Here is a 14,926-nt window from a genome sequence, read left to right on the forward strand (position 1 = left end):
GGGAGTGGGAGAGGGAGAAGCAGGCTTCCCGCCGAACAGGGAGCCTGATGTGGGGCTCGATCCCAGGACCCTGGGACCATGACCTGAGCCAAAGGCAGACACCCAATGACTGAGCTACCCAGGTGCCCCCGTGACAATGTTTTTGAACTGAAAATCAGAAGGAGTTGCCATCAATTGTGATGGGGAAGACACATACAGACCAAGATTTCAATCCTGGATATCTGAGTTTGAACTACATATTAGACATATAAATGGAGATGCTGAGTAGGCAGTTGGATATATAAAAGATATAGATATGTAAGTGATATAGATTTGGGAGTCATTGGCATGTAGATTCTGTTTAGTGCCATGGAGCTGGACAACGTCACAGTGTGGAATAACTCTACATAGAAAAGAATATCAAGGACTGAGCCCTAAGTCACTTTTATATTCAGAGTTTGGAGCAAAGAGGAGGAAGCTGTAAAGGAGTATGAAAATGAACAACCAGTGCAGTAGGAGGAAAGCCACGAGCATATGCTAGAACAGAATCTAAGTAATGAAAGTGTATCACAGAGTAAGGGGCAATTAACTGTTTCAAACATTGCTGATAGATTGCTAAGATGAGAATCGAGAATGTGACATGAAGATATAGCAATATGGTAATCACTAGTGATGTTGGTGAAAAACAAACACCAAAAAGAGTTATGTGGAGGGGTATATGTGATAATCTGATTGGACTGTGTTTATAAGAAAATAGGGGAGAAGAATCAGTGGCAATAAGACAAACACATCATCTGAGATGTGCTACAATAAGGAGTGAAGGAATGTGGTGGTAGCTGATGGAAAAAGTAAGTGAACAGAAGTTGGGGGAAGGTCACAGCATGTGTGTATGCTGGTAGGAATGAAAGAATGGTTCATTTAGGAAAGAGAGTTGGGAGAACTCTTGATGCAACATTCTTGAGTAGATCAGTAGGACACTGACCTTGCATACAAGTGGGGGTTTCACCTGGGATAAGAGTAGAGATTGTTCATTTATAGTGATAGGAAGGAAGGCAGAGCCTGTGGGTGCAGCTGGTGGGAGTGGGTAGATGGTAGATGTGGATTTGGGAGTCTGCCACTGATTGAGGATGGGAAGGAGGTGCCTGAGGCTTAGGAGAGAGCGGGGGAGATAAAGCAGACATCTAAGAGTGTGAGGCCATGCATAGATCAGACAGTTCAGTACAACTGCAGAGCAGAAGTAAGGGACCACTTGAAATTTAATAAACTTCCAAAACTTCTGGGACAAATTTATTACAGTGCACATGTAACAATGAACTCATCATTCACTAGGGCTGCTTTGATTTGCATAAAAATTACATTATGGTGACTATATTCAGTTCTTAAAAATGAGAAAATATTAAATGCAATGTAAAAACACTGTTATTAAAATGAATGGTTCTTATGTTGGGGGAAAAGTAGAGCAATTAGGGTGATGTGTTATATGTGGACCAATTTATTCCTTATGTGTAAATGGTAACTATAAATTCTGAACCCATAGAAATTAATTCACATTATATCACAAACTTCTACTTTTCATCAGATGGTTGTACCATTTTTTCAGACAAGAAGTCTTTGCCTCAAAATACTGAAATTCACTTTTTTAGATCCATGGATGAATACGACAAAAAGACATGTCAATTTCAATAGCCCGAAGGCCAACTTACACAGTAGGTACAACAGACACAGTAACTAGGGCCATAACACCTTCAAGGGCCCACAGAAATAGTTTAATTTCTTTTAAAATCAGAAAAAAAACCTTTAGTTTGTAGAAAATGTTTTAATCTTTAATAATAATTTGTTTGTCTTTATATTACATAGTTGTAACTATAATATCAAATATTTTTTTCGGGAGGAAGGGGCCAACAAAGGCAATAGTGCCTAAGGTCCATGAAAGTTATGGTGCAGCCCTGCATCCTCCATGAAATCCTTCCCCATGTACGGAAGGCCAAAATCACAATGAATGAAAACATCAACCTCCTCAAAGCATTTTAAAATGAAATGAGGACTGTGCTCTAATAGTGTTCCTATCCTGAAATGCACAAAGAACATTTTCCCCTGCACAGACACCAAGTGCTCTGGCCACTTGACTGCTCCAGAGGCACAGGAGAAGTGCCTGGTCTCCGTTTTCAGGTGCTCTGGCAAAGCTATGCCCAGAGTTAATATCATCCTGCCTCTTCTAATTAGTAGAACAACTGTTCAGTCATTACAGACCACTTCCTTGGCATTCCTCATTTTCCCAAAATATCTCCCAGAATCCAGTGACTATACTATCTATCTCTTCCATTTGGTATTCAGAGGGCACACATTTATTGAAGATTTTCAAAGCAAACTGCCTTAGGAATCAACATCATCCATGGAAAGTTGCAAGAATTATCTCCCCCAAGTAGCAGAAAAGCAGGGAGGTTCCTGAGCTTTCCAGAAATCACAAAGCATATCTCTCACAGAGTTGAGAACTGAGATGCATCTCTCTTGCCTCTCCCTGCCTTAAAAAGAAAAAAAAAAAAATCAGTGGTCACTCCTGGTAGACTGCTTCCTTCATAGAAAGCCAACTTTTTTCCAGCAAAACTGCTACTTCTCTGGAATGATGGGCAATGAAATCCAATGTGACACTTAATTGTTCTCTACTGAGATGTTTCTCTTTGCTGAGGTTTTTCCAGGTGCTTTATGAAAAACATTTGCACTACCTGGCACTTTGTTAGCCTTCCTCTGAGAACCTTTCCCTTATTAAGATAGCTTTGTTTTCAAAGGGGACATTGGTTTTGTTTGCTCGCTCATAGCCTGTGAACAGACCACCAGGGAAATTGCTGTTTCACTGGCATAAGTCCCACATGCCTATGTCACAAGGGGTTAGGAGCCTCATTAATTCCTATGCTCTCATTTCAGGTTGTTTAGGGATCAGCAGCAGATTATTATTTCAAACACTTATTTCTTGCTTCAATTTCCTCTCTCTTAGAATTGGCTCCAAATCATTTTCTCTTGTGTGCAGTGTACTCAATCTCCATTCGGATAAGAAAATCAAAATAGTCTTTTCAGAAAACCTATCCATCAGCATTATCAGGAACACACCCCACAAAGGCTTTGGTTGACATTCCTACATATCTGGCAGGTTTTATGCTTCTTTGTACTTAAGTCTCTCTTCCTCAGAATCAATGCCATTATATGGCTCACAGAGACCCAAGGGCACCCACTGTTTATGTTTCAAACTGATTAGTTCAAAGCAGTTCTACAAATAGACAAAAAGGTGTGCTAGGAACCAACCAGGGATACAGAGATGGAAAAGCTGTGTCCCTGCTTTGGGTGATCTCCATAGGCTAACAAACAAGATAAACATATACGTATACAATGCCAATATCATGCTGTATTCCTGGTGACTTTATTTTTCACTCTACCTACACTGGTGGGTGTGGGAAGGCAGATGCAGTGGGGGAGATAACTCTCTCTATTTTTTTTTTTTTTCTCTAGAAAGCCTGAGAGGCAAACATACAATCTTGGGTAAGCCCCTTCATCCCCTGACTCCTCAGGTTTTCTCTGAAAATAAAAGGATGGGATCAGAAGGGTTGGCATCCTTCATTCAGTCATTCAACAAACATTTATGGCTTAATAGTTACTGGTTGTGTTGTATGTGTCAAGACTGGGTTATAAACACATTACATGTAAACTCTCATATAATCCTCAAGACAAAATGAGGAGGAAGGTATGGGCTTAAAAGACAGAAATAACATTTCTAAGGCCATATGATGAGTAGATAGAATAGCCCCAATTAGTGCATTTCTCCTTCTGGCTCCCAAGCCTGGGTGCTCTCTCACCTGTCATGCTTTCTAGTTGAGTCTAAAGACTTTCCGCTTTAAACTTCAAGTGACTATAAGATATTTCTAGTGAGAGTCTAGGCATCAGAGACACTTTTCCCAATTAGAATACTGAAGGGAATCTGCACAAAAAGGGCAAAACAGGAAACTAACTCTTTTATAAGAGAATGGCTTCTGAATTCCCATCCTTTATGTCCATCCAACTGTTCAAATCAATGAAATAATCTACAGGTTATAAAAGTGAATTAGGCTTACTTCTTTAAACACCCTTTTTGCTATGAAGAGTTGAGAATGAAGCACAGACATAAGGGATCCGATGTCAAGAAGTAGGGAATTGAGCATCCCTTGGTCAGAGTAAGAAACTGATGTGTGACAGTAACATTAGCTTGTCAACTTGTCAGCCCTGCTCAACATGCCAGATCCTTCTCAGCAACGCTGACTGATCTCTACCACTGGATCAGGATCTAGTGTAGTAGCTGCTCAATGAACATTTGTTGAGTTAAAGAAAGTTAGAGAGGTAGATTAAAAATAGAGGGAACGTACCAGTGTCATTCATCAAGAATGTATACTTTTATTTTTTTAACTCTATGCACCCGTCCCCTTCTTCACCTTCTCTGACTTTTCCTTCTACCAATTTTATACATCTTAAAATACACATGGGACACTAATACAGATAAAATATGTAAAACAGCTTTCTGTTTAGTGCTTTTGACACCTTGGCAGTGCCATCTCTCTAACCATTCTGAGAATTCTGTCTTCAAAAAATATATATCTGTATGTATATTTTTAAACAAAACAACCTATACTATTCACTGCCATCATGTGGTCACTTGGACAGACCCAAAGCCTTAGACCATCTGAGAAGTATATGCAAATATCTGTGTATTTTTATTTCTCTGCATTCTACCAGGTTTTATTTCAAGCAAGAAATTATCCACCCCCTCTTCCTTTTGCACATCACAGAGCCAAGTTTCCTGTGTTACACCGATTTCCAAATGTTCAGCACCATTTATCCCTTTTTTATAGTTCATATAAAGACATGGCTCCAAGACCTCAAATAACAAAAAGTTTATTTATGTATTTATTTTTGCATGGCATGCGCTGATGAGCTAGTCTGCTCAGCAAGCATTTCACAGATTAGACGCGTGAGTATGGTTTCAGGCAAGGCTCCCTCATGTTTCTGTGCATTGGCTGATAAACACTTCAAAGTAAACCGCTCATAAATATGAAATGAAAAGCTGAGGAGTCGTTATGCACAGCTTTGAGATACAAATCTCTTTATTCCCTTCTGAAGTGGGGTTTGATTGACATAATGAGTCATAGATCCTGTCCAGGGACACACTGCCTTTTCCCCTTTTCTCTGGAGACAGGGAGACTTTAAAGAAATCCACTTTAGAACTTGGTGATAGACAGCTTACTTGAAAAAATAATAAAGTTGAGTCCTATATTAAATAACTTATTATTTTGTGTTAATGCTGACTTTGACAACCATGACATATGTCAAAGTTTCACTACACATCCTCAGAAAGACATTATTAGCAACAACTCTAAGAAATAGATTGCCAAATTTAAAAAAAAAAAGTGCCATTATGTCTTTTGTCATATATATTGTTGCTATATAGACCCTTTGTCTGGTAAGAGAAAATCACTACTTAAATTAATTCAAAGCAGAAGTCTAAAATCCTGTAGACCGAAAGGCTATGGGGAGTAACAGAGGCAATGGGGAATAATTATTGTGGAAAATTCATTTTATAAATAAATGTCTTCCAAAAAGGAGAGGATCACGCAGTAGAACTTTCTATGAAAAATAGGTTGAAGAACAATTGAAAGTGGAGATTCAATTTAATCTTGCTCACAAGTTTTTAATAACTATCTGCTTGCCTGAAAAAGATAAAAATTTCAATGAGGTCATATTATTTTCCACTAGATCGCATTTTGTAAATTCAAATGACTTACAGAAGCTAGGCAGTTAACACAAAGGAGCTAAGTCACCCAGTGTAAAGGGCATTAAGGAGCAGTGGGGGCTTGTAGAAAAATGAGAATTTTGGTAAGGCAGTTGTTAACTCCAGTAGATATCTGCCATCCACAAAGATAGAACTAATGTTGCCTGGTTTTGCATTTTTTTCTAAAAAAGCCTTAAATCTAGACTCTGTGTAATATTTACTTATTTATAAATAATGGCCAAAAAATGTAATTTTAAAAAAGTGCAATCCAAATAAGGTAGGTCTTTGGGCTGCCAGTCTTTAGTTTCTGCTCCAGACTTTCTATAGTGATCATTTAAAGAAGATTTTATTAAGAAGTAAAAGAGAAGGGAGAGAGAATAAAAACCTTAAATCAGAGAATGGTGAGAGAGGAAGGGATTCTGAGCTAATCTACTCTAGTGGTTTTCATCTACCTTTCCAGAATCCCTAGGGATTCTGCTGAGAGCCTGCAGTAAGTGAGAAGGACCCACCTAGAGCTGTCCCTTCCCAAAGTCCCTCTAACCAGAGCAACGGCAATTTTTAAATTTAATACAGTGACGTGGGCCAGGATACTTTCAAAAACAGCTAATTGGGACCATCCCCTCACCTGAGAGTTACCAAGTTACTTACCACCATTCCCCCATAGACACCTAATTGGCCCAGGGTTCAAGATTCCTTTACGTTTCAGAGTCAGAACGCCTCTAATTTTCTGCCTAGAGATTTAGCTTGAAAGTCACAGAGAATTAACTGTCTACTAAAATTAGTGTTTCCCTTTCCATGGTATAGAACCGCTACTAGAAGGTGGTTGCCCAGCCAGGAATGATCACTCCCTGTTCCCAAGCCATCTAGGTCAGACCGCATGTCTAGTTCTTGTCAACCGAGTGAAGCAGAAGTGATGTGTGTCATTTAAAATCCAGAGAGCTAGCAGCACCAGATCCAAGATGGCCGCCAGCAGGAGGCTGATGAAGGAGCTTGAAGAAATCCGCAAATGTGGGATGAAAAACTTCCCTAACATCCAGGTTGATGAAGCTAATTTATTGACTTGGCAAGGGCTTATTGTTCCTGACCACCCTCCATATGATAAGGGGGACTTCAGAATCGAAATCAACTTTCCAGCAGAGTACCCATTCAAACCACCGAAGATCACATTTAAAACAAAGATCTATCACCTGAACATCGATGAAAAGGGGCAGGTCTCTCTGCCAGTCATTAGTGCCGAAAACTGGAAGCCAGCAACCAAAACCGACTAAGTAATCCAGTCCCTCATAGCACTGGTGAACGACCCCCAGCCCGAGCACCCACTTCGGGCTGACCTAGCTGAAGAATAACTCTAAGGGCTGTAAAAGATTCTGTAAGAGCGCTGAAGAGTTTACAAAGAAGTAGGGGTAGAAGCGACCTGTGGACTAAACTGCCGCGACCGATTCCAGCGAGTGTGAGCGGAGACCCCGAGCAACGCGTTCAGACACCCCGCAAAGCAGGACTCTAGAAAATTGACACGTGCCGCCGCCTGGCGTTTGCTTGTGGTAGTTACTAACTTTCCATTTTTCTTAATCAAAAGTGGTCTAGGTAACCTGTAAAGAAAGGATTAAAAATTTAAGATGTTCTAAAATAAATAAATAAATAAATAAATAAATAAATAAATAAATAATATAAAATAAAATAAAATCCAGAGAGCTGAAAAAGCAAATGATCCCCCTCCATGTTCTCTTTCCCTTGTGATGCAGGAGATCCGGCAATGACAGATTCAAGATGGGGGCGCCACCAATGAAAGGAACCGTGTTTCCAGAGTCATCCCCTGGAGGAGATGAACTCAGTCATCAGCATTCCTGATTCTGGGCTTCACAGAAATTAAAAAAAAAAATTAATTTTGATTGTGGCTGATCCTTTATATATATTTGAATTTCCTTGTCTCATCATCTAGATTTAACCAAAATAATGCAGCCAATATTGAATTGTTTGAAGTTGTGCTTTACAGGAAACATACACTACTATGTGATTCAAAAGATAAAACACTGACTTTCTGTTGGGAAGTTGTTAATGAAAAGAAACTACTATTCAGTGAGAGCTATTTTGTAGGAGCAGGAAAATGATACAACCTGCTGAAGGACATGGTCAAGAAAAGCAGGAACTTGGACTCAGATTTTGGCAGTTCCACAAAGCTCTCACAGCCCTACACTAATTTCTGTTGCAGTATCATGAGTTGGTGACTAAGATTTTATTAAAATTCCTACCAGTCCAACATAATAAAATTTAGCATCAATCTGATATGTCAGATATTAAATCTCTAATTATTTATATTATGAATTTAAAAAAAAACAGCTTTGACTAATACAAGTATCTTCAAGTAAACATTCGGACATAAGGAACTACCTGGTCAATATGTAACATTATATTGTATTCCAATAGCAGCAATATTATACTTCAATAACAAATGTTTTTATGAGATGTTTTCATACATATGAGAAAAGAGATAATAGCAGAATCTTTAGCACAGTTTTTTAACAGGAAGGAAGACAATGATCACATAAGTTAGCATCAGAAAATTGTCAGACATCAAACCCCAATGAAACCCCAAATAAAAAAAGAGATATGCGGGTGCCTGGGTGGCTCAATCGGTTAAGCATCTACCTTTGGCTCAGGTCATGATCCCAGGGTCCTGGGCTCGAGCCCTACATCAGGCTCCCTGCTCAGTGGGGAGCCTGCTTCTCCCCTTCCCGCTGCCCCTTCTTGTGTTCTCTCTCTCTTAAATAAACAGATCTTTAAAAAAAGAGAGATGCTCGTGTATAAGTGTGTGTGTATATATATAACCTGTACATATATAGTATATATGTATATATAGTAATGAAAATAATAAGAGAATTGAGAAGTTAGAAAAGCAAAGTGATATACACATGCTCAAGAATAACAAGAATCATCTTTGATTCATCTCCAACTTCTGTTAAGATGCCCAACCAGCTCACTCTCAAACTAAGAGTGATCATGCAACACAGTGTAAAGGGGCTTTGGAATCAGACTAAATGAAGTTCAAATCCTCCAGCTTCGTTGCTCTGGGATCGGGGGTCATTTTCCTGGCTTCTCTAAACTTCTATTTCCTCATTTATAAAATAAGGAATATTTTAATCTAAACATCTACCTGTATTAAAAAATACACACTAATGTCCACATCCAAGGAAACTAAACCTAGACGTTCAGGTGATGAACATAAACCCTTATAACAAAGTAGGTTACAACTAAACCAGTGCTACCTGGGACTGGAGCTGAGAGCAAATGAGCCCGAGAAATCCCTTGGGGAGGATAGAAATGTTCTAAAGTTGTGTTGTGATGATGGGTGTACAACTCTGTTGATTTACTAAAATTCACGCAACTGGACACGTGAAAGGGGAGCATTGTGATTTGTAAATTATACCTTAATAAAGCTGTTAAAAAATTAAACCAGTTGCATGCAAGTATTTCTATGCATGTAGGTGAAAATTGCACCTGCAAAGCCCAGAAAACGACAATAGAGTCAACACTTGAGATTTACCGAATGTGGAAAGAACTATTTGAAGCTAATCTACTATTCTCATATGAATTGAAAGGAGGTGGGATCTCTGACTATGCAAAGAAACAGAGTCATTGTAACAGCATGACTTTTATTTTGATTCCATCACAAATGTTAGCGGCTACAATATTCCTAGAATAATAGTTACTCATTAACTCTGCTTTGAAAATCATGAAGCCACAGCTCTCCTGGGAGTAAAACACCATGCTAACCATGAGGGTAAAAAGAATAGCCTTTCTAAGAATAAATCTATACCAGAATACTTTTCTATCTTGAGGTATTTAAATCCTCTAGACTGAAAATAGTTTGATTAAACAGGCTGCACGGGGATCGTGCGTTCTGTCTCAGTCCAGGAAGAAACAGCTGTCAGTCACATCTCTGTCCTCCTCCAGTCCCTGGAGGACAATGGAAGCAAGCTGTCTCCGGGATAAGCGCTCCTCCGAGAATTGCCAGCTCGTCATGGCCTGCAGCTGAAAAGCAGCCATTCTGCTCACTTGGTCTATTAGCTCTTTGACTTCCTTCCTTCATGCACAAATATAAATATAATGCTTAAGTGAATGATTACTACGGTCCCCAAAGAAATTTCAATTAAACACTTGGAATCCCTAGGAATGGTACCTAGGGAGAGTCCCCAAAAGAGCTGCAATTTGTTATGTATTATTAAGTCTGGCTTTGGATTGTAAATCTCCTGGTTGTTTTTTTTTTCATGTTACTGGGGCTTCCAAAGAACCACTTCCCATATGATTTGAACAATTTTCCCCAAACTCTAAGCAGGACCAGCATAATGGAGTTATTCCTGAATAATAAACCCCCAGTCTGTTAAAAAGTTTAAAAGGCAGATGGGGAAATTTCTTTGTCTGCTACTAGAGTTTGGGATGAGGTAACTTTTCCTCTCTTCTCAAATGTTCTCAAGAGGACATTAGGAAATGTATGGTGAGTACTGCAGTGGATTCTTTCATGTAGCACTCAGTGTTTCATTCTACCATAATCCTACAGCATCGTATGCATGGGAGCTGATGACTAGAATCTAAGCCCCACCAAGGGGAGTCTTTTGTCTAACTGACTTGTGTGTTTTTCAGCACCCACAACAGTGCTGGGTATATAGACTGAAGGTTTTCCATACATAAATGTAGATGGATGGATGGATCAAAGAAGGAAGGAAAGAAGGAAGGAAGGAAGGAACGATGGAAGGAAGGGGGGATGGAAGGGAGGAAGGGAGGGAGGACGGATGGACAGGCAGACTTGGAGAGAAGTCCCTTGACAATAGGACAGGTCTTTCTGTTCCACTTCTGACAAAATTTCATTTTTTTTTTAAGATTTTATTTATTTGACAGAGACAGACACAGAGAGAGAGGGAACACAAGCAGGGGGAGTGGGAGAGGGAGAAGCAGGCTTCCCGCGGAGCAGGGAGCCCGATGCGGGGCTAGATCCCAGGACCCTGGGACCAGACCTGAGCCAAAGGCAGACGCTTAACGACTGAGCCACCCAGGCGCCCCTAGGAAATCTTCAGTTTCATTTTTAGTGCCACTCAAAGGTATATATTCTTGGTGAATCATCAAAAGCTATCTATTTTATTTTCCTTTAAATAAAGGAATAATTAATTAATAATAATGAATGTCCCCTTGTACATCTGAGTTCCAAGTTGAGTTGAATTTCTTTTCAAAATTTCCTGATTCTACCTAGTGAGTCTTAAAGGCAAAAATAGCAAATGTAATTCAGATGGTCATGCCCTCAGCCACCAAAATGCTTCATCAAATGAGTTTCTTCTCTCTGCAATTACACATATATATGTATAAGTTCTTGAATTAATTGCTTTTTTTTTTTTTCTAGTCTGGATAGAATCTGCATCTGGGGACACTTGAATTCTGGTTCGAGTTTTGCAGCTACCTAAATGGATGAGTTTACATAAGCCATTTTACTCAATATTAAGATGATTCAGTTAAAGAATGTTTTTAAGATTCCTTTCAGGTCTGAAATTAATAAATTTTATGATGACAGGAATTGTTATGATAAGTATTTTTTGCCTCAGTCATACTGCCATCCCATGCCCTCTGCAATATGACATCTCTTATACAAAAGGCAGATCAGTGTAACTTAGGGTTTAAGAAAAATGAAGCCAAAATATAATTATCTCAGACAATTGATTTAATTAATAATGATTTTATTAAGGAACAAATTCCTTTTATTAGTTCATTTTTAAAAATTCAATAAATGCATTTCGTTATCAATTCTAGTTCGATTTCTGATATTTTCCTCATACCTGGGTAGAGTGGAGGAGAAAGCTACGCTCTCTTGAGCTACAGCAAAAGCACAGCTCTGCTATGGTTAAATCAATCCGGCTCTAGAGGTCTTGGTAGGCAAAAGCAAACATCTGGAAACAAAATCTAAAATTTATCGAGTACATAAATGAGAATGAAACAAAACATGACATTTCCATATTGTGTGGGAGAAACATCAAGCTCTCAATGGCCAGCCAATATTAAAGCTGAATTAAAACAGAGAATTGAAGACATCAAGTCATACCTAGATCTTGGTTTCTAATACTCTTCTCAAATAAAGAAACAAGGAAACAACCCAAAAAACCAGTCCCTTTGAAGAAATGACTGATTCTAAGACTGGAACAAAAAATATATAAAAGCCTGGAGTATCCTGTAACTCCAGAAAGTGAGAAAGTGCTCAAAACAAAATAAAAACCCACAATGACCTGTGTGTATCCCAGGGACCCAAAAGCCAACTAAAAAGAACTCACAGTGGCCAAAATGGAACAATTTGTTCAGCAAAATAAATCAAGTAGGACTGTCTTATAACCCAAAGTATAAAATAAATACCCCCAAGTCTGTATTGATGTAAATGAAAAGTTGAATAAATAAATAAATACAAAGGATGACAACTCTTTCATGCAGAAGAATTTCAAATCATTTATGTGGATACTCTGCACTCAGTGAAGTGGAATATAACTCCTCAATCCTGAAGTGTAAGTCACTTTCTTCTAAACACTTTAAAAGAAATTTGTGTGTAGTGATGACTTCTAAAAAATACATTACAGAAAGGAAGATAAAAACAGCAACTTGACAGTAGAGAACTTTGAAAAACAATGATGATCGGGGTTAGTATCAATAGTGATAAGTCATGTTGATAGAATGTACTCTGGATATAAGATGATGAGAATGGCACTTTTACCTCTGTAGTCCTCCTCCTAAAAAGACATTATAACGCTCTGATCAGGAGGAAAATATCAGACGAATCCCAACTGAGGGCCATTCTATAAAACACCCGACCAAAACTCCCCAATACTGCCAAGGTCATCAAAAACAAGGAAAGTCTAAGAAACTGTCACACCCAAGAGAAGTTAAAGAAGATACGATGACTAGATGTGGTGTGGTATTTTTGCATAGGATCCTGGACCAGAAAAAGGACATTAGGGGAAAAATGGAGAAAATTTTAATTAAATATGAACTTTAGTTAATAACAATGTATCAGTATTGTTCCATTAACTGTAACGAATGTACCATACTATTGCAAGATGTTGATAATAGAGAAAATTGGGGTATACAGGAACTCTCTGTACTATCTTTGTAATAAATCCGTAAAATAAAACACTTTAAAATTTTAAATTCTTTTAAAATAAAAAAGTTTACTTAAAATTTTTCATCCAAATGTGTTCTACAACTTTATCCCATCCAGAAAAAGAAAAAAAAAGTGATAGAAAAGGGGGAAATTTATCAGTATTTAGGGAAATGAAGTCGAGAAACTATTTGGTGAAATATAAATTTTACTTTGTTTCTCTTCCTCCTCCTCCTCCTCCTTTTTCTTCTTCTTCTTCTTTTCTCCTTCTCCTTCTTCTTTCTTCTTCTCCTTCTCTCCTTCTCTCCTTCTCTCCTTCTCCTTCTTCTTCTTCTTCTTCTATTTTTCTTTTTAAAGCCACAGCTAACTTAGCCAAATTATGTCTCCTTACTTAGCCTCCAAGCACAGGAGCCAACCTTTGGTTAACAAGAGATCTACATGTCATCTTAAATAATAACACATAGACACACAATTACTCCTTCATGAAATTTAAGACAGAAGATTTCCTCAATCACCCGAAATGAGAAGTACTTCATCAAAGATCATGTACTGCCTTCATATGAATCATTTAACAGCACAGGAGTAACCAGATGATTGAAATGTTCACAGAAAAATTAAGAAACAATAACAAAAAATAAATAAAAAAACCAAGCAGTTAAATTTACTCTTTGATGAATAGGTAGATGATTCAGTTTAAACATATTAAATACATACACCTAGTGATATCCTGGCATTTTTGGGGAGGGGACCCTAAAAAATACTTCATCAGGAGCAACAGAAGAAAGATAATTTACCCTTAGGACAAGCCAATGACTCATAGTTAAAATAGTGACCTAAAATAAAATCCTGTTTTCTAATTTTAAAACATTAAGAGGGAAGGAAAAAATAAAGCACACAATTGAACTAGAACAACTCACAGGCGAGCTTGCCATGAACTGATCATGAGGAAACAGTGCACACCTACCACTAATCTAAAGTTAGACCCAAACAGGAATAGCAGAGACCCAGGAAGCTCACTGACAGGATCTTCAGGGATGGCCTCGTACTGAATAAGAATCTATGGCATGTCAGCAGAACTGCCTCCATTCTTAATTGGAGAGGGAAGGGAGGAGAGATGAGAAGTGACAGTTGAGCAAGTTCCCATGTCTGCGTCCTTCTGACTTGTCTTTCTTGGAATTTTGTTGAAATACATATTTTTAAAAGCCTATACAGGCGTATTTTAGGATATCAATCTTGACAGTATTTACTCACAATTTTTAGAGCACATAGTTTAATAATTTGTCAATATGGCTTATGCCATGGTAGCACCAATCCACCTTTTATATGCACCCAATAATTTTGATAGTGTCATTCTCAAAGTTTATATTCAATCAAAGTTGATAAAAAATATATTATGTGTTGTGGACTGAGTTGTGTCCCCCCCCCCCCAAATTCATATATTTAAGCCTGGACCCTTCATGTGCTTAAACTGGAGACAGGGTCTTGAAGGAGATGATTAAGGTTAATTGAGGTCATAAAGGTGTAGTCCTGGTCCAATAGAACTGGTGCCCTTAGATGAAGAGGAGGAGACACCAGTGGTCTCTCTCCACCATGTAAGACACAGCAAGAAGGTAGCTGTTAGCAAGCTGGAAAAGCTCTTAACCAGAACCCAACTCTGCTGGAACCTTGATCATAGCTTCTGGCCTCCAGAGCACAAGAAAATAAATTGCTGTTGTTTAAGCTACACAATCTACGTTATTTTGTTATGGCAGCCCATGCTAATATATTATGCAGGCACTTAGAGTGGCTCCTATAAAATTGGGGTTCTCTTTCTTCAAGGTATATGGTTAAGATTGTACTTCCCAAATCTCCCTTAAAAATAGGAAAAGTCACATGATATATTGTAGCCAATGAAATGTCAGCAAGGGTGGCATTTGTCAATTTCAGCGAGCTTCTTTAATAAGAAAGAGGGTGTGATTCTCCATATGTTTTGTTTTTCCTGCCTCTGCAACCTGTAGTGTTCCAGATGGTCAGGTCTTTATCAGCTATATGTCTGA

General features: G+C 38.4%; 1 protein-coding gene and 1 pseudogene across 3 annotated transcripts in view; one reads left to right on the forward strand and one right to left on the reverse strand.

The window, feature by feature from the left end:
- Positions 1–14,926, reverse strand: part of TENM2 (teneurin transmembrane protein 2) — a 1,506,090-nt gene that overhangs the window by 859,056 nt on the left and 632,108 nt on the right. The window lies entirely within an intron of this gene.
- LOC112820096 (ubiquitin-conjugating enzyme E2 L3 pseudogene) lies at positions 6,727–7,192 on the forward strand (annotated as a pseudogene).

Source organism: Callorhinus ursinus, unplaced genomic scaffold, assembly GCF_003265705.2.
Source record: "Callorhinus ursinus isolate GAN/ISIS: 27379988/994484 unplaced genomic scaffold, GSC_fseal_2.0 scaffold3, whole genome shotgun sequence".
NCBI lineage: Eukaryota > Metazoa > Chordata > Mammalia > Carnivora > Otariidae > Callorhinus > Callorhinus ursinus.